The 22,145-nt window shown below is 37.5% G+C and overlaps 1 protein-coding gene across 4 annotated transcripts in view; it reads right to left on the reverse strand.

The window, feature by feature from the left end:
• The window catches only part of LOC134751384 (latrophilin Cirl), a 442,038-nt gene that overhangs the window by 104,765 nt on the left and 315,128 nt on the right, over positions 1 to 22,145 (reverse strand). The window lies entirely within an intron of this gene.

The raw sequence follows: 22,145 nt of genomic DNA on the forward strand, positions 1-22,145 counted from the left end.
TGGAATAATGATATTGTTGAGAAAACTTACAAATACACGGTGTATGAGGGAAGGAATAGAAATGCAGGAAGATTTTCCCTTTCATACGTAATCTAGGGAAAACTGCGCGATTCGACATTGCTTTATGATAACTCGTGACTTAGCTCATCTTGTGTAATAAACGTCATAACATAATTAATGAGTTAATCAAACTTATAGTAAGTAAAACTCCACCACACTTAACGCAAGTTTCGTTCTATAGATGGGTCAAACACATTTAAGAAGAAGGTCACTTCTGTAGACAAAATATCTAAAAATAACGACAGCGGTACATATATTATCACGTTTATCTTATTTAAGTCTCAAGTACTGAAAAAATATATCCCGCTTGTAAGGGTGCAGTTCAAAACTTAAGCATACTTACCTACAATAAAATGTGTAAGATGTGTAAATGTGTATGTAAAATGATGGTAAATGTGAATGTGTGCGTGTATATTTGTTAACTGCAATCTGGCGCAATAAGTTCTAAGTTTACACTAATTTTCTATAACATACGGATGATATACCTACTCTTTTTTATTTTCATTTGCACAGCTATATTGTCAAGTTTGTACAACAAACTTTAAATTGAAAATAAAAATGTTTGTAAGTTTTCTTGTGATGCCTGCTCTTTTTTAAACAAGAGAATAATACGACATGTTACCAAGTCCAATTAATACAAGTCGAATTGAACCTCAATTATTTTTATGACAATATCTGTTATTATCATGAAACAAGGCTATTGTTAAAACGACAATATAATGAAACCTGTAATATGACGCAAGATAATTACCTTAATTTTCTTTTAGTAAGTCATTCGTTTTTATTATAGTAATAGTAGCTAGCAATATAGACAGAGTTATTATTTAATTATACCAGTTCCCAGTTTAGCTATGGGAATATGTCTCGTCTATGTACAGTCGCCAGCAGATATATCGGAGCGACCGTGGTGTTCACAATATCTGAACGCGCACTCTATCGACTTGACAATAGAGAAGTGTTCAGATGTTTGTGAGCACCTTGGCCGCTCCGATATATCTGATGGCGACTGTACAAACAGCAACACTCAACTGTCCATCGGTGGAGCTTATGCTTTTTGTAATAAGGTTTACAAACTGTCAGTTAACACTTTTAGAGCCAAGCGCCCCATTTCCAAAAATGAAAAAAAAAAATGAACACGACTATCGGGTTCTTAGCACTGAAAGTGTTAACAGTGTGGGCGACTGTACAGTTGTACTCCAAACGAATGTGCTCCCTTGTGCCGATCTTTTGTGCACGCGTCCGAAATCAGACTGCCTAGCTAGCCAAAATGCCAATCGCTTGCGGTAAACATCGCTATGAAAAACTCTATCGCAGTAATATGTAAGAGTGATAGAGAAACAAAGCGTTTCGTTGTCGTAACGCAAGCGATTGGCATGTTGGATAGGCCCCTTGGACCGTCAATACGTAAACCCGTCGTAGTATAGATGCATTCGAGATGTGGTGCTCACGAAGATTGCTTAGGATCTCATGGAATCGGTAAGAGACCAGGCATAATGTCATGGTTTATTGCGATAAACCATAAGTAATGCATGGACGTATTATGACTACTTCTGGTTCCTGGCCGGATAAGGAAACATATTCTGGGGAAACATATGCTCCAATTTCCGACATACAATGTTTACCAAACTTTACTATGTATTTAACTATTCTACGTTATATTCGGAGTTCTCATAAAAGCACTTTACGTCAGCGATAACGGCCCTGGCCTCATCCAATATTCTATATCACTCAGTTGCTCAGACCACCATTTTGAATTTCTGATAGCAAATACGTTGTAGGTGTGTTACCTGAGTACGCTTATGTATTTTGAGGATGCATTCATCGCATAATGTAGGTTTTCACTATGTTACACTACACAATGTTGTATTTGTGTCATTAATAAAAAATAAAATCTAGATATAATCAATCTAGAATCAAAAATGTAAACAGTAAACGACAGGCTGGTCACGCAGGTCATATGCGCGTTGGGTTTAATAAGATAAATATATACATAGTGGTTTCTATTATAGTATTTTTCTAACAGCATAGGTATGGTGGCAGATGTCATCTCAGTACTATTTTGTGTTTTGACGTTATAAATTGTAAAGAGAAGACATCTGTATTCGTACCCATGCTGTTTGAGAAATAATATAATGGTTTGTAATGGATGATGAGTTATACATACTGGTACGGCAGAATTTAACACCAAAATTTGTTTGATGCAAATCTATACTGTATACTTTTTATTAAAAGAAGAAAATCTAATCTAATAATTAATAGACAAGACTGATATCTATTAACTTTACTTTATTATCCATAACGTCAGTCAATTATGATCACGTTCCTAAAATCACCCTGCAAGTATACTTATTACTCACAGTCAAAGATGGCGTAAATACCTTTAATAAAACCCATTTTCACCCCAAAATCCCAATTTTGTACTCGGCGACATGAGGCAAAAGGCGTTTCGTTACACATCTGCATTTTATGTCTAATTAGCTCCCCAAACAATATATTATTCGCCCCCATTCTATGTGAAACCGTATTATTAGGTAAATTACGTTGTTTTTCGCTTGAATTACTGTTTCTCCTGTTAATGTGTCAATTGGATTCACATATGACGAGATTTTGGGATTATTTAGACTAGTAGCAACAATATCAATAGTTTTTGAAACTCGCTTCGTGCCAATCTATTCCAAGCCTTGGACCTTTTCAAGTCGAGAGTCCAGACACTTTTTAGGTAAGCATGCATCTTAGACCGCATCAGCACCATTAGGTAAGATTGTGGTGTTTGTGGTCAAATGCTTACCTTTATCCAATAAGATGTTCTAAAAAACTACTACTTCAATTAGACCGCATCAGCACCATTAGGTAAGATTGTGGTGTTTGTGGTCAAATGCTTACCTTTATCCAATAAGATGTTCTAAAAAACTACTACTTCAATTAGACCGCATCAGCACCATTAGGTAAGATTGTGGTGTTTGTGGTCAAATGCTTACCTTTATCCAATAAGATGTTCTAAAAAACTACTACTTCAATTAGAATTTATAACAAACTACCTAACCATATAAAAAAAGAGCTGAATGATAATAAATTTCTGAATTTAAAGGCATTCCTCGTAGAGAAAGCATTCTACTCTGAAGTGAATATAGACTCCTGAGAGTTTAATATTTACTCGTGTTGACCTCTTTGCCACCCTTATATACGGCCGGCCATTACATGTAAATATATTTAATAGTATTATTCAGTTAAGTAGTTGATTAGTTTGTAATTTTATTGCAGTGTTCTTACAGGGTTGTGTTGAAACATAATAAAATAATCATAAGATCTTTTACAGATTTCAATTTTTTTGGGAGTGGCGAGAGGTCGCACAGGATCGAGAAAACTGGCCCTGTCTTGTTTTTTTTTATTATTATAAACTGATCGGCGATTGGCCCTAGTCACACCTGATGGAAAGTGAAGACAGGGCCTAAGATGGAGCTCACCGGTTCAGTAACAGCAAAGATAGATATAACTCCGTAATAGATGGATACAGTCTAAGGAAAAAAACGTGCCTCGAAAATCACGAAAATTTGATTCTCGATCAGATGGCGCCACTAGTTTTGGCCTACACTCGTATAGAGGGCGTTGATTGTTTCGTTTGTTATTTATAATTTTAACGCATACCAGTGAAAGAACATGGGTCAAAAACATGTAAAAATAATTAATGCAAATAAAAAAATCATTTATCCATATTTAAATACATTTTATCGTATTTTTATAAATATTTATTATTAGTTTTAAAGTGTGTCGACAGATGGCAGTGAATTTACTGGGGTTACAAAATTTACTATGACAGTACCGCTCTAGTATAAGTTACTCTATGGTAACAGCCTATTCATTCATTCGGAGTAAGTAAGTAAGATCTTTTTGTACACACAAAACAATGATTAAATGAATATGAATACTATCATAACGTCCACACTGTCCACAATAATTACCTCTTCACATAATTTTAACACCTCGACTTAATTTAATTCGTAATTAAGCAACTTAAGCATACTTGCACAACACTACTAACTATTAAAGTAACTAAAGTCGTATCCACAGTAACTTTCTCATAAAACATTTCCAGAATTATTTATAATCACAATTATTACTTATTAATATAGTTACCAATTTCCACTCGAATAGATTTTCCTAGAATCAACGCGATCTCGATGCTGCTAGTTAATTGCATATCATAATTTTCAATTTTAAACCTTACGTTTAACTCCATAAGGGTGAATTTCCAGTGAAATTCCGAGAAGAAAATGACATATTTCAAAGGATACGGCCCACCATGATCCCGGCATTACACATTTTATCACGAAGTCTGTAAACGTCTATAAATATAACCAGAGACAATAATGTAATAAGACTATCAATCTCCTTACAGAGTTGCGTCGCTAGTAGCTCTTTTTTTTAAATAATACGTCGGTGGTAAACAGGCATACGGCCCGCCTGATGGTAATCAGTCACCGTAGCCTATGGACGCTTGCAACTCCAGAGGTGTTCCATGCCGGTTGCCCGCACCCTCGTTGAGCTCTGGCAACCTTACTCACTCGCAGAAACACAACACTGAGTAGGGTCATCATTGTTGTAGACGGCCGAATCAACTGTTAGCCCGACACTAGCTCTCCACGACATTTAAACTTCAATCGAAGATTTCGCTCATAAATAATATATTTATGTTACACGTTAACCTAGTATAAGTTTAAAATGTACCATACTTGTTTGAAAAAAAAAAACAAGTGAAAGACCTAAAATTTAGACAAATATTACCTAAATTGGAAACATGATATCTTGGTAACTCCAGAGACATTTTTTGTAACGCCAGAGACGTGAAAAGCTCGTTCTAAAAGTTGATTCGCTCAGACAACGTCACATTAGCGAGATCTCAGTTGTTTATTTATGTAGATGCCACCTATCCTCTTGCGACCTAGCATACAGTCTATTCTGAACTTTTATACATAGAGTAAGTAACTAATAGTTCTAGACTAAAAAAAACTGCTTTTTGGTCTCAGAAGGCAATGTTAAATTTCTGAGATGGCCAGCAAAATGGGGATGGTGTTGCGGTGTTAACATGTTTCAGACTTCAATCGTCTCTGATAAAAATATTATAAATAGGGCATCGATACATTCGTTACTTCAAAAAGGTGATATGTCTGTATAAAATTCCTGTCGATATACCTCTTTTTTATTTAGACGGCATGCTGTTAATATTCAATACATGTGACGTCACATAAAGGATAAGGTCATAAAGTGAGGGAGCATATATTAATATATAATACGTATATTAAGGTCTAGGTCACGTATTGTTTTATATTGCATTGTCTCCGGAAATAGGTTAGGAATGTTATAATATACAGGATGTCACGAAAGAAATAGCGAGTCAATTTTGTACTGGACGTCCGTTTTCTGAACGACGTTTGGGCCACCCGTAATTTCAACTTTTTTTGTGGAAAAATGCATCTATGAATTTTTGTAAAAAAAGTATTTTTTACTGAGATATGAACCGCTTGCTACAACACTGAATTCATACAGTTGTCAGATAAATTTCACAGTCAGCTACCATCGCAGTGACTTTTGATTAAAGTTTATTCAAGTAACGTAATTAAAGAATATAAACTAACCAAATTTTCGTAAATCCAAAAATAACAACAATAATAAGAAAACCCCGATTTATTCTTCACTGATCAAACGCGAAACTGGCAACACTCTAATTTAGCGTTCTAATGTGACGCGTGACGTCTAAAAGTATAGAAAATAACTCATATTTCTCGAAAACTCCGCAACCCTGTCCCGCAAACAATTCGAAATTTAAAACGAGAGGAAAGCGGGAGCTTTATATCGTTTCTCGGGTTCCGTTCTTCCTCCCTTAGACCTGTATCTCGAACGACATTTATATATTATTATTACATTATTCATAAAACTAAAAATTACACGTTAAAGTGACAATAAGAACAAAATAATTGTACAACTTATTCAACTTATTATTGTATGAAATACTTATATTAAAATGTGTTTTTTTTTAAAGTATGTACCTATATATATAGTCACACTACTACCTATTTATTTAAAAATTATAAACTGCAAGTGACCAAGCCCTCCTGTGGTGGGTAGCCCCGAAGTCCAAGGAGTTTGCCGCGTAAGTTGAAGATGCCGGTTCAATTCCGCTTCAACTGGAGGGCTTAGTGTCAATTTTTCTTACTACATGCATCACATCTATAGTCAATCTTGTCTCCTATGAATTTCAGAAAAATATCCTCGAGAACAAATATCATTTCGACAAAGAAAAACACTAGTACCTAACTTAGAATTCAAAGTTCAAACTAAAATTATTGAAACAAAACGCGGAACCTTAAAACCGTTGAAGCTGCATCGATCCATACCCGTCTGAGGGAAAATAACTTAATAGAAGCTTCAAGTGACATGCAGTAACCGAATTAGGGGGCTCGAGTTACACCGCATCGAGCCCGGCCTGTGACGTGACGAGTTCCATCCGTGACGTACCGAGCCTGATACGTGATGGAACGTGCCTGGTCCGTGTAGTGCCGAACTTGGTCCGTGTCGTGATAACATCGTGAAGAAACCGGACTAATCCCAATAAGTCCTAGTTTGCCTTCTGGGTTGGAAGGTGATATGGCAGTCGCTTTCGTAAATTGCCATGCGGACCCCGGGCTCCCGTGGGCCGTGGCAAAAAGCTGGCACAACGCGAAGAAAACGACGATGAGTAGAATCCGATTTATTCAAACTAATTTCAATCTCGATCCCTATCAAATGTATATGAAATCGGCCGACGCTCGTGCCGTACCTAATACTGTACGGTGTAGCGTCATTCTTAATTTCCAACGTCATGAACTATATTTGCGGCGGTGAATTTTTAATGCACTTACCTCTTGGCCACAATTTGCTGGAATCTCTAATGGAATCTTCCTTGCATCGAATACTTGAAAGGTTAAGGGTTTATCTCGATTAGCTCAGCATACGCTTTTAATACTAGGATAATAATATTTAAGGGGCCCACTGACTATCAGTCCGCCGGACGATATCGGCCTGTCAGTTAGAACAAAAATTTGACAGTTCCGAACAAGTGAACTGTAGTTTTTTATTAAATTTTTACATTATTTTATCAAGGCAAAACGCCATGCAAAATTTCAAATGGAAACTCGACTATATTTACAAGGGCAGACTTCGCCCAAAACCTAGATAGAAAAAAATCTAAAAAAATCTATTTTTTTTTATCAGAAGCATATTATTTTCAGAGTAATTGACATAAAAGGTAAAAATCCGTGCGATGGTCAATTCTTCCGTCGCAAGTTTTTTGTCCCTTTCTAATTTCTGGCTTTACTACTTTAAGGATTACATCAGATCCAAATAATAAGAGTAAAATATCTCGGCTAAATATAGACATTAGGTATATTCACTCATTTCGCTGGTAGAAATTTGTAACCTAGCTTTAGACGTGTGTTCTGAGTGTTCATAAAATATTCATTTTGCTGGGAATGTAATATGTAGGCAGCTATTCGTGTTTCCAATAAAATAAGTGATTTAATAAAAGATGGAAGAAATTGTATTAACGGTGTAATATATTAAAACATAACGGATAGACCTGATAGGGTTACCATAAGTGTTCCGTACACAATTTTAATGTAAATTAATTTCGGAAGGGTTTCCACGGAAGACCAGCGCCGGGGACTTCAAAGCTGACTGGAGACCATTTCAGGAACGCTTTATAACTTTTATAAACAATCCATGTCAGTGTTATTAGTTATGTTTAAATTAAGCGTTTTTGAATAAAGCATATTCTTATTACCTGGTAGACTATTTAGTAGTGAATTTTGGACTTTCACGTATTGTGCATTGTGCAATACAGGTTAAATAAATATCTGAATCTGACGGACATACGATTAATTTTTAATTTAAGTTTTTCACGATGCCAGTTCCTGACTTTTTACTGATGGTGTATTGAATGTCATTATTGGCCACAGCATCTTTACAGATGATAGTTGCAGCAACTAAAGAGATATTTTGAGGAGGGTCTCATCGACTGCGATGACCAGTGGCGTAGCGTGAATTAATCTACCCGTGGGCGAAATCGCATCTGCGAGGCCCTGTTCTTTCACTGTGACCGCAGGGGCCTCGCGCGAGGCCTCCCTTGGGGCGCGAGGACGTGGGCGACGGTCCACTTCGCTCAAGCCTAGCTACGCCACTGGCGATGACTGTATATACCTGATCGGCATTTCTTGCCGCACCGATCACAGATGTGTCTTGAGGTTCTGACTCCTGGGGTGGTCCAGCAGTTCTGCGAATTCGTTTCTGCTTATGTTTATGCTTTGCCATGCCTTTCTCGCAGGTTACGACGCCACTCCGGTCTCATCTCCGCGCGTTCCTTTTTATACAATCCGATATAAAAACTGGAGAAAGGTTGATTTTTATTTATGTCGTTAGATTTCAATAAAATTTGGTCGGTTTAAAGACCTCATTCTGGGCGGAATAAATCTAAACTTGTCCAAAAGAAATGTATGTAATTTGCCATTGATCTATGAAAACTCTTTACGCAGTGTCTTACGTAAACGAACAACTCGCGAACGCGAAGCGAAGCGGCGCGGCAGGCTCACGGCGTACGCGTTCGCAACGATGTTGATTCACCCCGCGCCGCGTAGTTTCGCTTCTAGTTCGCGTGTTGTTCGCCTACGTAGTAAGCTGTGTTACATTTTCGTAAGTCAGCGGAAGTATTGCTAGTTGGTCTGTGAAATTGTGCTTATATTGTACAGAATAGGGGACTCTATCGATCCACCAAATTTCATCGAAATCTGACAGAAAAAAAATAAAATCAGCCAGAATGGTTCTAAAAGACGTCAACGTTATTTATGCATTGACAGTTTAGTTCATTTCGTAATATTTGGACGAGTCCGACGTCTCGGAAATTGGACGACGGAAATATCTGAAGGTCCGGGTGAAATTTGACGCTTTTTATTTACGCTTCTTTGGAAAAAGAAATTTTGGGTCAGTGTAGGTACTCTCAAACGATATCTATACATAAGAAGGAACATTTTTGGGTGTCATTTTTGTAACACACTTCAATCAATTTTAAACAAACACTGAATTAACGTATTTTTAAATTTCACATCGATAATTCAAATGACATCGTAAAAATGTCCTAAAATAAAAAAAACTTCAAAGAAATCTAACAAACCTCCAACTCCAACCTAATTGCCCCACAATTATATTATCTCCCCTAAAAGTCTTAAGAAATGCAATACATACTAAAAAGCTATTTAAATCAATCGCACCCCACAATCATTGCATCATTATGTGCTGGATGGACCCCCGCAAAATTAGAAACGCTGCAATTTCGAATGTAAATTGTAAAAAGAAGTGCCCGTTTAAGGGCCACCTCGCACTAGCGTCTTTTGAGCGTCGACGTCTAGTCAGCGCTATGGAAAATGGCGTCGCTGCGCAGTTGCACCAACGCTGCGTCGAGCAGAGATTTCCTCCTACGCTGAAGTCGGTCGCTGACGTCGGTCGAGCGTACCGTCGGAAGAAAAATCTGCCGCGGACGTCAGCGTCGCTGTAGCCCATATAACATTGTGTTAATTCCATAGACCTAGCATTACATAGATCAGCTATACGCGTGCGCCCGTGAGGGACAAAATATACGCAATGCGACAATATGATTGGTCGAGAAGATTTGTAGCCCAGCATAAACCATACTAAATTTACGGTGGGGAATAAAAAAAAATGTGAGACTGTGAGAAGGACAAACAATAACAGCGCTTTCTCTGCTACTGCTACTCCTACTGAAAGATACATAAGACTATCCCGTTCGGTCATTTCCCCCCGTCCCTTATGACCGGTCCAGTTATATATTCATGGTTAATTCGTACGCTCGACCGACGTTAGCGACCGATGCCAGCGTAGGAGGAAATCAAGACTTAGAGAGACCCCACACTAGCATCTCCCAAGCGTCGGCGTCTGGTCAACTCTATGGCTAGGTACTGTTCGAGGCAACGTTGACGTAACTGCGCAGCGACGCCATTTTCCATAGCGCTGTTTAGTCGCTGACGCTCAAAAGACGCTAGTGTGGGGTGGCCCTTAAGGAACTCGGTGTGTAATTTGCATTTGTAGTTTAGTCGTGTGCCGATGTTTGTTTTTAGGGTTCCGTACCCAAAGGGTAAAAACAGGACCCTATTGCTAAGACTCCACTGTCCGTCTGTCTATCTGTCACCACGCTGTATCTCATGAAGCTAGACAGTTGGAATTTTCACAGATGATGTATTTCTGTTGCAGCTATAACAACAAATACTAAAAAGTACGGAACCCTCGGTGGGCGAGTCACGTTTGTTCAAAAACACCCTGTCATTATACCGTATAATGATAGGAGAGCACCAGGACTCAGAAATCAACAATATTCAGTAGATAGGTAATAAAACTTTCATATAGTCAACCCGGAAGTGCTTTTAAACAATAACCCCCAATTAACAATCCTAAACCATTAACTAAAACACCATCAAAACTGAAGGTATTCAGTATTCACAGACATTAAAAATTAAAAACGACGGGTTACGACGTTACGACCCTTTTTGCCGTCCGTGCCTTCGTGGGTTACCTATTTCCGACCCACGGCGCGCCCGAATTTAAGGTAACTTACGAATTCAGACTGCAACATCGTTACTGCGGAAATATTGATGCACCAAATGTCCAAAATCTAGGTATCAACATCTTTTGCAGCGATGCAGTCGGCAGCAATGCTGCACGGCAATAATAACTACTGCCTTGCTGCAGAAAATGTAAAAAATATAGGTAATCATTTTATGAAGACATTTATATTAAATTTGATATTAGCTGAAGGAAAGCATTGTATTGATACCACTTTCATTGCTGCACAAAATGCCATTGATGCTTGGATTTTTGTTATTTCTTCATCATCATCATGTCAGCCGATAGACGTCCACGACGTTACTTCATGCGTTATTTCTTGCCACTGTATAATGCCTCAACAGTAACGCTACTGCAGTCGTCATCTGAATAATACCATTAAGGAACCGTTAGGATCCAGACTACACCAGCATTACTGCTTCAGTATTGTAGCGCGACTTTACTGCCGACTGCATTACTGCCGCAAATGTCAAAATTGATATTGCTGCCCGGATTTTTTACATTTGCGGCAGTGATACAATCGGCAGTAATGTCGCGCTGCAATACACACTCTCTGTCGTCATTCGAATGCAACCTTTAAATTTAAACGAAGCCACGATCAATCAAATCCACTGTCTCCCACCATTTATCTTCCAAAACGCATATTAAAAGAAAAAAACGGAAATATACCGGGGAATTATTCATGTTGGGGAGTATCGGGAGCGGTTCGGCGGTTCCGTAGCTTTTTTTGGCGCACTGACATGGTTTGACTACGCAATGAGACCAGTGGAAAGTGTCAAACAATTGCAGTGAAAGAAATGTTTGCATAATAGTACCCCTAGTGTAAATGTCATTCGATAACGCTAAGTACGCGTTTGCGTTAAGTGTCATTTTGTATGGGATTTTGAGTTTCCAAAACGTCCCGCGAACGCTCGTCACGGGGTTCTGTAATAATAGTATACTACATACCTTGGGCGTAAATAATGAAATGTCTCAGATCATATGTAATGTCTGCTACCTCGTCACGCTTACAGCCCGGCCACGACATCGCGCGGCGGCGGCAGCGGCGAGCGGCGGCCATAAGTGGGAACGAAAGGTCCTATCGCTGTGTCTCGCTCCAACCTATGGCTGCTGCTCGCCGCTGCCGCCGCCGCGCGATGTCGTGGCCGGGCCGTTAAACCGCTTAACCGATTTGAATCAGATTTGGTATGTATAGTTTGAGGCCTGAGGAAAGACATTTTTTTATGAAAATCAACCATATTTTCTAAATAATTTGGTTTAAATTTCAACGGTTTACACTGAGTATGGTGGGCAAGACGAGGATATAACAGTTTTTATCAATCATTATCATCATCGTTTCACGTCGTCACGGGCAGATTAATAAAGCTTGTCAACAGTAATTCAGAATTTAGTCATGCAACAAAAGTAACACAAATCAAACAAAAACTGAAATAAATTTAACCGTAGCGTACCGATCAAAACTTTATTTTAATGTTTACTTTTTAGCCAACTTATTTCATCAAAAAATACAACTTAAAGTAAACAAAAGTTTTCTGTACTAAAACAACAAAAAAATTATATTATTCTAATCGTGTTACAACAATATATGTGCCATTCTCAATCAAAAGGGTACTTATTGTCGGTTGTCAATAAGGCGCTATTTCAATGTAGCTTCAATTGAAAATCAACCTATTTACAAGCGACAATGTGGTACCTTTTGGTTGAAAATGTCACATATCTTTAATAAAACAAAACTGCTGAATCCTAATTATTCTCGCAAAGAAGCGTAAATAAGTAGTAACTTATTGCAGTTATTTCTAGCCCTAATCCTGAAGGTCTTATACACCCACGTACCCCCAAACTGGCCAGACAGATACAGAGTGCAAAAAATAGATATCGCTTTTGATTCCACTCGTACGGGATGGATGCGGTAAAATAGTTACGAATATTTTTCAACACACTAGCTCGAAAAATGCTCCTTTATGGTTTAAAAACTGATGAGAAAATTGCATTTTACCCACAAGAGTGGCAACGTTATTAGATGCAAATTTTGAGTTGTTTCCTTGAATTGGCTGGTAGAATTGACTTTTAAATGATCTTCATCATCATCATCATCACTTAAGAGCTTTGCTCTTGTCGGTGGAGTAATTGCCAGTCCTTTCTTTCCTGAGCCAGTCTTTTGATTTGCTCGTACGATGCATTCTCTTTTACTTGGCTCAGGTATGTGATTCTAGGCTTTCCACTGCGAAAAGAAGAACCAGGAGACCATTATCGAAGTAGGAGAAGAGAGAGGGAAAGCCAGAATCAGACAAGGAGTGAGACAGGGGTGTCCACTATCACCACTCATCTTTAATATTTTCATAGAACAGGCCATAAAAATTATAACAGAATCAGATTTAGGAGGAATTAAAGTAAACGGAAACAAAATTCATTTCATACGTTTTGCGGACGATATCGCGGCATTTGCCAATAACCGAAGTCAATTACAGCAACTAGTCTCCAAAATGGATGAAATTTTTATTCAATTCGGACTTAAAATAAATTGCAAAAAAACTAAAACTCTTACAGTTGCAAAAAACATTCTGACAGCAGCATCGAACCGCCCAAAAGTTTACAAACCCATCATACTACAGGACACACCCATAGAACAAGTCAATCAGTACAAATATTTAGGAAGCGTGATAACCAATGACTCTAGATGCACCGAAGACATTAAGCAGAGAATCGCTATGGCTAAAGGAGCCTTCAATAACAAAAAAGACCTACTTAAGGCACGCATTTCCAAAAAGGCCAAGAAACGATTGATAAAAGTGTTTATCTGGAGCATTGCGTTGTATGCGAGTGAGACGTGGACACTGAGACAAAAAGACAGAAAAAGGTTGGAAGCTTTCGAAATGTGGTGTTGGCGGAGGATGGAAAGGATTAGCTGGACTGAAAGAAAGACGAATGAAGAGGTTTTGAATATGGTAGGAGAAAGGCGAAGCTTATTAAATACCATAAGGAATAGGAGAGGCAAGATGTTAGGACACCTAATACGAAACGACAACTTTTTCCTTAACATCCTGGAAGGAAAATTGAAATGATCTTAAATGATTCATATTAAAAAAAAATATATTTAATAGCATTCATTTGGCTTTGATTTGTAATCTTTTATGAGGAAAAGATTCCTCGCGATGGTGTGGTGAAAAATATTGTGTTTCACTCGAGCAAAGGTAGTTGCCTCGTGTCTGGAAGCCCTCGCAACGCACAAGATTCCAGTATAAACATGAAATTTCAAACAAAATAAAATTAATTCGCCGGTCTCAAAATTTAAACACTAAAAAACATTCAACTATATTTTTTTAACTTGATCCAAAAACCTACATCTCCAAGCAAATTTAAGCTTTTTAAACCGAATAGATAACTTAATACTAAGCAATCTAAATTAGTGCTGGCAACTTTACAGACCAAACTAACAAAATCACAACTGCAGCTAATGCCTCATCAGTCTGCATTCCGCATCCAGCAATTTAGAACGTTCAAAACAAAACAATAAATTGGATTATTCATTTATGCGGAACCTCTACCTCGGTGCGCTAGGGTTGTCGCGTCTGAACCCAACTATTCGCGTGGGTCATCATCATTAACTTAAGAGTTCTCTTGTCGGTGGAGTATCTTCCAGCTTTCCCTATCCTGCGCCAGCTCTTTGACTTTTTGATACGACACGACCCCTACTTTTTCTTTCACTTGATCTCAAAAGCTGCGTCTGGGTTTTCCTCTACCCCGCTTCCTTCCTATCCGCCCCTCCAGGATAGTTTTAAAGAAGTAGTCGTGTCGTATTAAGTGTCCAATCATTTTTCCGCGTCTATTTGCAATAGTGTTCAGAATAGCTCTTCTTTCACTCACTCTTCTTATGGGTCTTCGATGGGTACTGCCCTCATTTTGAGGACTTTTCTACGTTAAATCCTATAGACTAAAATTCATTACAACGGCTACAGCCAGCAATGTGGGACATTTCATAAGATAAGAGTTTTGAATGATTCACGGTTAGTTTCACTGGACTTATATTGACGGTCTATATCCCGGTCAATATAAGTCTAGGGATTCCATAAGATTACGTGTTTATGACAATCAACGACAGTTCTCCCTCCACCGACTTCGCACCTTGCCAGTAAAATATGTAAATGTTTGTACACATTTTTTGGAAGTTCAGCACATTCGTTTATTAATTGTAATATTTAATAAGTAATCAAAATACGGTAAAAACTTTTTTTTAATAAAGCTCAACCAAAAGAGTCTTGATGGAACTATCATAAGGATTAAGGACCATCATTCACTTCAATTGTTACACATTTTTACAAAGGAAAAGATTCACACAGAAACTACTAGATAACTAGACTATATTTGAAAGGGTAGACTAAAGAAGGCGGGCCGTATGCTTGTTTGCCACTGACGTGGTATAAAAAAGACACTTCAACCAAAACCTTACTAGGTTAAACTTAGGTCTATTAAAAAACCAAGAAAACATGTCTGATTTTTATTTAATTTCAATTGCATATCGTTATCCTGCATACCACAGTCTAATTTAAATATAATTTAATAAATAAATAAAAAGTTGGCAACCCTAGTTAAGGGGCAGACACAAAAACGAAACAATAGGATTCCAAATTGAAGTTCGGTTCGCGACAGAGCGGTTAAAAGGTTCGGTGTGGTATCAATCAAATTCGGCCGCTCTGTTTATCCTAGCCTTAAATTAGAGGGAGAGCTTGTGGGTTGGAGGGAGAGGGCAGATGTGAGGTTTGATTGTGTTTGGAAGTGCATGTCTACATGCAGATTAGGATTGCTATAAAATGTTGCAATGTGTATATTGAGGGTACGATTTAAGGGGCCCACTGATTATCAGTCCGCCGGACGATATCAGCTTGTCAGTTAGAACATAAATTTGACAGTTGCGAACAACTGACAAGCCGATATCGTCCGGCGGACTGGTAATCAGTGGGCCCACTTAAGAATATAAAATGTCAGGTACTTGTAAGACGAGTTCCTAGCTCAGGTTAAGATGATAAATACATACATGACGACCTGCCTATGAAGCCGATGGTCCCAGGTTTCAATCCTGGTAAGGGCATTTATTTGTGTGACAAGCACGGATATTTATTTGTTTCTGATTCATGGACACCCGTCCATCCTTTAATTAGTGGTTTATCATTATCATACAACTGATACAACATGTCAGTTTCAACTGCCAATGCATGCTTGCATGTATCATATACCATACCTACTTGTTGTGGCTTATTGCAATCTACATTGCAACTTGGCGTGGTTCAAGCGCAGAATAAATAATAGTACTACCGTACAGAAAGGAACCTTCCTACAAAACCGAAGTTTGAGAGCGGTTCAGGGTCGAATCATGCTATCCCTTTCTAATATATAGCACTATCCCTTCCGGCTATTCAGATTTGTCAAAATGCAAGTAATTATCTTATCTGTGGTCACTGGTCGTGCACGCAGAGGGACGTCAAGTTGTGCCAACCCTAATAATTGCTCGGAGCAATGCTGAGCCGAACGGAGCCGAGTTTGCCCGAAGCGAGGAGTTTCGCACCCCTGGTTTAAGCATTAAATTCACATTCACATTAATCGAATGAGCTAATATTTAAATCCATTTTAAAAATCCAAGAAAATTCCCCATTTTCCTCCCTGGATGTTGACACTACGGAAAATATTTTAATACAATGAGGGCTACTGTTTTTGTGCTCACCAGTTGGCGCCACTGTAGATGTAGGTTCAGAAAAACAGATAACGGGATTACCCCTTATTCGATGTATATTAAAAATAGCTATGAGCAAACCTCTGACCGGATCAGGTATCAGATTTTTCTGGGGGTCACGGGACCGACCTCTATATGACCCGACCAAACTTCGAGACCTGGGAGAACAATTATGTCAATCAATCAGTCTGATTGCGGCTTTATATTCAATACATCTAATCTGCCCTTCGTTTGGCTTTATTCGATTTTTTGATTATTATAAGATTTAGGAGCGAAACACAAATTACAAACAATTTTAAAGTTCCAAAGACTCAAAATATTTAGATCAGTACGGTTTCACTCACTATTATTTTTAGTCGCTTTTGGCGACATGTTTCGGATTCTTCGGGAATCCTTCCTCAGGGGCCGTAGGTGAGTGAAACCGTACTGATCTAAATATTTTGAAATATGTCTCACGATAGTTTAAGTTCGGTTCCTAAGACTTATAATAATTATAAAATCGAAGTGTTGTTTTGTTAAATTCCAAGTGCCTACCTACTTAATATATTTATGAACACATGTCCTCTAAAATGTAATGCTGGCACCACACTTCGCCTTATTTGGCAAATATTCGTGTTGCATCTCTTTCCTTTGACATACAAAACAAAAGGGATGCAACACGAATATTTGCCAAATACAGCGAAGTGTGGTGCTGGCATAAAGTTTATGCTCCCATGTTTGCACGAGTTACACTGTCCCTAGAACTTGTAACAGCATTTGCGCATCGCACTATTTCTTATTCGTACAAACTCTTAGTGCCACAGTGCCATATTTAGTCAGGTTTTATTTCTGATACTTCGAATAAAAGTAACTTTGTACAATCTATTTATTCTCGTGTCATAAACTTTCGTCTGTGAATTTACAGTCATTTTTTTAATATTTTTATCGATAACGTTTTTTCACCTATATGTGTGTATACAACACACGAGGTTTAGACCTACAATTTTGGACCACCACACACAGTCACACATATATGAAAGGTTAAAACAATATTCTTGTGTAATACAAATTGATATCGAAAAACAAACTACTCCTCACCATACTCCCCAGTAACCATTTATGGCCGGTAAAGGAGAATTCCGAAAAATGCCTCGACAAAAAAATCTAGTTATATTAACATGTTCACGAAATTTCACGAGAACTGGTTGAGAAATGCGACCTGTAGAACAAAATAGTCTTAGCTGAAATAGAGACCTACGCTATTGCCAATAATAATGAGACCGACAATGCAGAAATGTCTAAATGCATAGACCAAACAAAGGTGACCCGATTTCCTTACACTTGGGTGTATCTAATCACTCCCGTCCATCACTTGAGCCCTAATAACCACATGCAAAACTGTAATTCCGTATGCAGGCTGCATCCACTTGCATATCCGTGAAAGTAAACCGAGAACGTCTTATATGCTGTAGGCTTAGTTGGCTCAGGTCACAGGTTTGAATCTAGATTTCGTTAGAATTTCTAAACTCCATATTGGAAGTCTGAGAAATCCTTCCAATTTGACGGTGAGTTTGAATTTCAATACCTACATTTGAATTCTCGACACTCAGTACAGATTTTATGGTGGACTCACATGGAATGGATTTCTCATAAGTGTAGTTCTCAGGGAAACGTACCAGTTTGTTGTTTGACAATATGGTGCTGGTCTGGTATAAAGAGAAAATTAGGAGCTGTCCTTATGGAGAACCGACAAAGTGGCACCTTTTTTATGATAATGTCACATACGGTTGACAACAGTTAACGTCGAGCGACAAGTTCACGTGCAAAAGTTGGATTGAAAAACTCCTATATTAGGAACTGAAATTGATGTCATATACCTACTAAAGAAAAAGTGATAAAGCCCTCCAGTGGCGGAACTCGCATTTTTTCAGTTTATTATTTATATAATAAACTGAAAAATCACTAGTCACTATTTGAAGAACAAAATATTTAATAAAATAATTAGCATTTTTTCCAAAGTTGTCCTATATTCGGATTCGGAAGTTGTTAGTTGTGATGTAAAAAGTTGATCAAACTAAAGCTTAATTCAAGCTCGTGTCACCATAACCAATATGTCTCCTTAAGGAGGTCACCTACATCCTACATCCCGGCCACTACACAAAACTGAAAAATGTAAACCAATCCACTAGCTTTAAGTTTTCATATTTTTCACAGCCCGCCAGTTAGGACCATATATTTGAAGTGCAGACAATTCATTTTTCAAATGGCGTGGCGCGGTCGACAAAGTTTGTTCGCTGCGGGAAGTTGTGGAAGTTTGGGAACTTTGATATTCGTCCGTTCGCTAGATTTTGTGGATTTTGACCGCATAGAAACTTGACTTGGTCTGTGTTAGTCGGTTATGTGTTTGGATCTTAAGCGCGTCTCGTATTGGTTCGGTTGAGAGAGTTAGATAAATTAATAGTTTATGTCAAGAGATCCTTGGTTTCAATAAGTTACTTTACTGTATTTGGTTTGGGAGTTTATCGGTGGTTGAAATACCGATGTCCGAGTGTAATATACATATACACAATCATTACATCCATAAGTGAAAAGGTTTCGTTGTATGTACTCGTATTTGTCTTGCAGAAATAACAGAATGCAAAATTAAAAACAACGAAATGTGAAAACATATTAATTCTATAGATACTAGGCCTAGCTTTTGATATAAGCTCAAAAACGAGGTCAAAATAATGCTTTTAGTCAAACAGTAGAATTTATTCAATTGCTGTTATTTATTCAAGAACTCAATGGCATCTTAATCTGTGCAAATGTTCTTTATACCCACAGTGGAATATTAAGCAGGTCGCATCAAAAACCTACAATGTACGTATTCTTATTCTATGTAAATGAAACAACATCGCCCGATTTTTATTAGCGAGACGTTGTCAATGCTCGCGCAATACTAATAGAACTGTTAAATGAAATAATGTTTGTATAAATAATGTGTACAAAGTGCTCACTCGAGAAAATCAAATTAGTTTCACTTTAACCCGTATATTAGCACAAAGCGGCATTAAACATAAGTTTAGACACGAAAATCTCAATCTAATTCTAAATTAAGTTAAGCCCAAGAGGCGGTATGCACGGTATTTATGTTTTGAATGAATTTTCATGGTTCATCGCGTTAAAATGAACGGCAAGTTGAATTTCAGTAGCTTAGAAATTCGAAGGGATTGTAGTCAAAGCCTTTGTTAAAACTATTTATTTATATCGCAACCTTGTTTACTTTCAACAGCAATAGATAATACAAAATAAGACATATTCGTTTATTTAAAACAATCATAAGTTGATAAAATAACGCGTTTTCTGCTCTTTCAAACAGTTTTGTTATTCTTACGGTGTGCCTCAAGGAAGCGTTCTGAGTCAATATGCTAACTTAATTCTACATGTAAATTTCACTCTCTAGTTTTCGTCGGTAGATTTTCGAGTCAGTATTTTAAACTGTTTGAGGTATATCTTAAAATACCATTCGTTATATATTGCATTAAAACTACTTGTAAACAGGATTGTTACATGGAGATACATTATTTGTAGGCAGACAAAGATTGAAAACAAGGCTCATTGATAAAAAGATCCAAATACAAAAAAATGGTTTGGTCTACTGGCCAACACATTTCTTTGTGCTATGATAATTTCTCCTGAGTGACGTAAATAAATCGTATTTTTGCTACATGAAAATATATATTTAATTTTTTGTTCGGGGACAAACCTAAAAGTTGATAGTAAACCACTAATAATATTATCCTTTTATTGCACAGTTGAACCACTGAGATGACCCTAACAACCTCTGAATATCAATGAGGTTGTGTATTTTATTACAGTTCCTTCCGTTTCCATTAATCAGACCACCTCGAAAGTACCACAGTGTCACCAAACGCACTTGCTAAATCAAAAATTAAGTTATCGAACCAGTTGATATTGAATTGGGCAGGCTTGCAACTTTCAAACGGACATCTTGTCTAATGAACAATTCCATTTCCGACCACGAGATATAATTATTTGCGTAACGTGACCACAAACATAGCACAACAAGTTGCAAACTCAGACTAACAAGAAGCAACCCAATCCACTATTCCGAAGTTACCACAGGAAATGTTTTGACGTCCTGACATATGAATACAGTGCACACGAGCACACATTAACCCCAAACAGGTCAGGATGCTCAAACGAATATGAATTCAGTGTAAGCTGAAGAAACCACCGAGGCGAAGTAATACCCGTAATTCCACTAATTAGCAACATCTTTGCGAGCTTGGGGCGGGGTATGTGTAAGTTTATTGCAAAACAGGTGAAATAGAGTCACGATGCTACAAAGGCTTTTAAGTTATATAAGTTTAAATTGAATTTTCATCTTTATAGTGCTTTTTATGTTTTAAGAAAAACATAGACATAGAGGCAGTTGTTTCAACTTTAGTATTTTATACATTATTTACTTTATATTAATAATAAATAGTTATCCGTTCTTCTTAGTTAAAAGATTCTTCTTTACGTACTGTCAGTAATTTTTTGACACTAATTACCTACTGAATACCTCAATTAAATTATTTTAGACTAGGTATACAATCAGAATAACTGTCCAATCTTTTGAGCTTATTCTTATCACCTTCTAATGTGATGGTAATATTAATTGGATACTTTAGTAAAATTATCTAATATGCAAATATTATTTCGTACAACTAACTTAAAAAGAAGAACTAGCTACTGTTATTTACCAAGTCGAGTTCGCCGTCAATGTTTGTGCAATAAAGTAGAAATACATAAAAGTGCAAATACTCAAAATGCAGCGTCGGCAAAACAGCGGTACCTGGGGCGAACCGCAACAAAGACAGGGACTGATACCCGCCAGGTACAGTCAGACGGAAAAGTAGTTTGATTTATAATGTTCTGACGATATGTTTACGGAAATTATTCTCTGGTAAAAACTATGATTCCGAAGGAAAGAAGAGAAAATAAAAAGATAGGAAATAAGGATTTTCGTTATTGACTGCAGCAATGTACGCTCAAAGATTGGCACATGAATTTACCGACGGTGAATATTGCGATTGCATCAAATAAAAATACATTTTATTGTCAGGTAATAAAGGCCAATAGATAAATGCCAGACACATACAATAATTAAAGTAATCCTTTTAGAGTGGTTTAGGAACTTATAAATAATGTTGTTGGAGCCCTTTTCTTACAGCGTCCTCCATTAAGATAAATTAAGTCAGTAAAAAATAAAAACCTTATGGTATTGTATTCTATATTGATCTTCAAGTTAGAGAAACTGTAATTGTATATGACATCCGCCTACTGAACTACATGAATACAAGCTGTTATGTCAATGTAAATAATACTGTCAAATAAATGGATTGTCCTGAAACGCTGTTCCTATATATTTCCCAAGCTAATTCCTCAATAATATTATATGTAGTTTCGTTCTACATGCATTATGGTATCAGGACATGACAGCCGATTTTTTTCCTTTGTCATTTCTTGCCATATGCGCTCGACTGTACAGTGCGCAGTCTTTTGAACAGTGTCCGCGCACACTTACCGGCTTGGAAATCCCGTTTAGGCGCGTCAACTTCACCAGACTTGGCTCCGACGTTCCTTCACAATCCAATATTTCTATAGGTGATACTGGGAAATCCTGCTTGACAAAAGTGCCAGAATAGTGTTGAAAACTTTAAACTTGCCA

Source organism: Cydia strobilella, chromosome 22, assembly GCF_947568885.1.
Source record: "Cydia strobilella chromosome 22, ilCydStro3.1, whole genome shotgun sequence".
Lineage (NCBI taxonomy): Eukaryota > Metazoa > Arthropoda > Insecta > Lepidoptera > Tortricidae > Cydia > Cydia strobilella.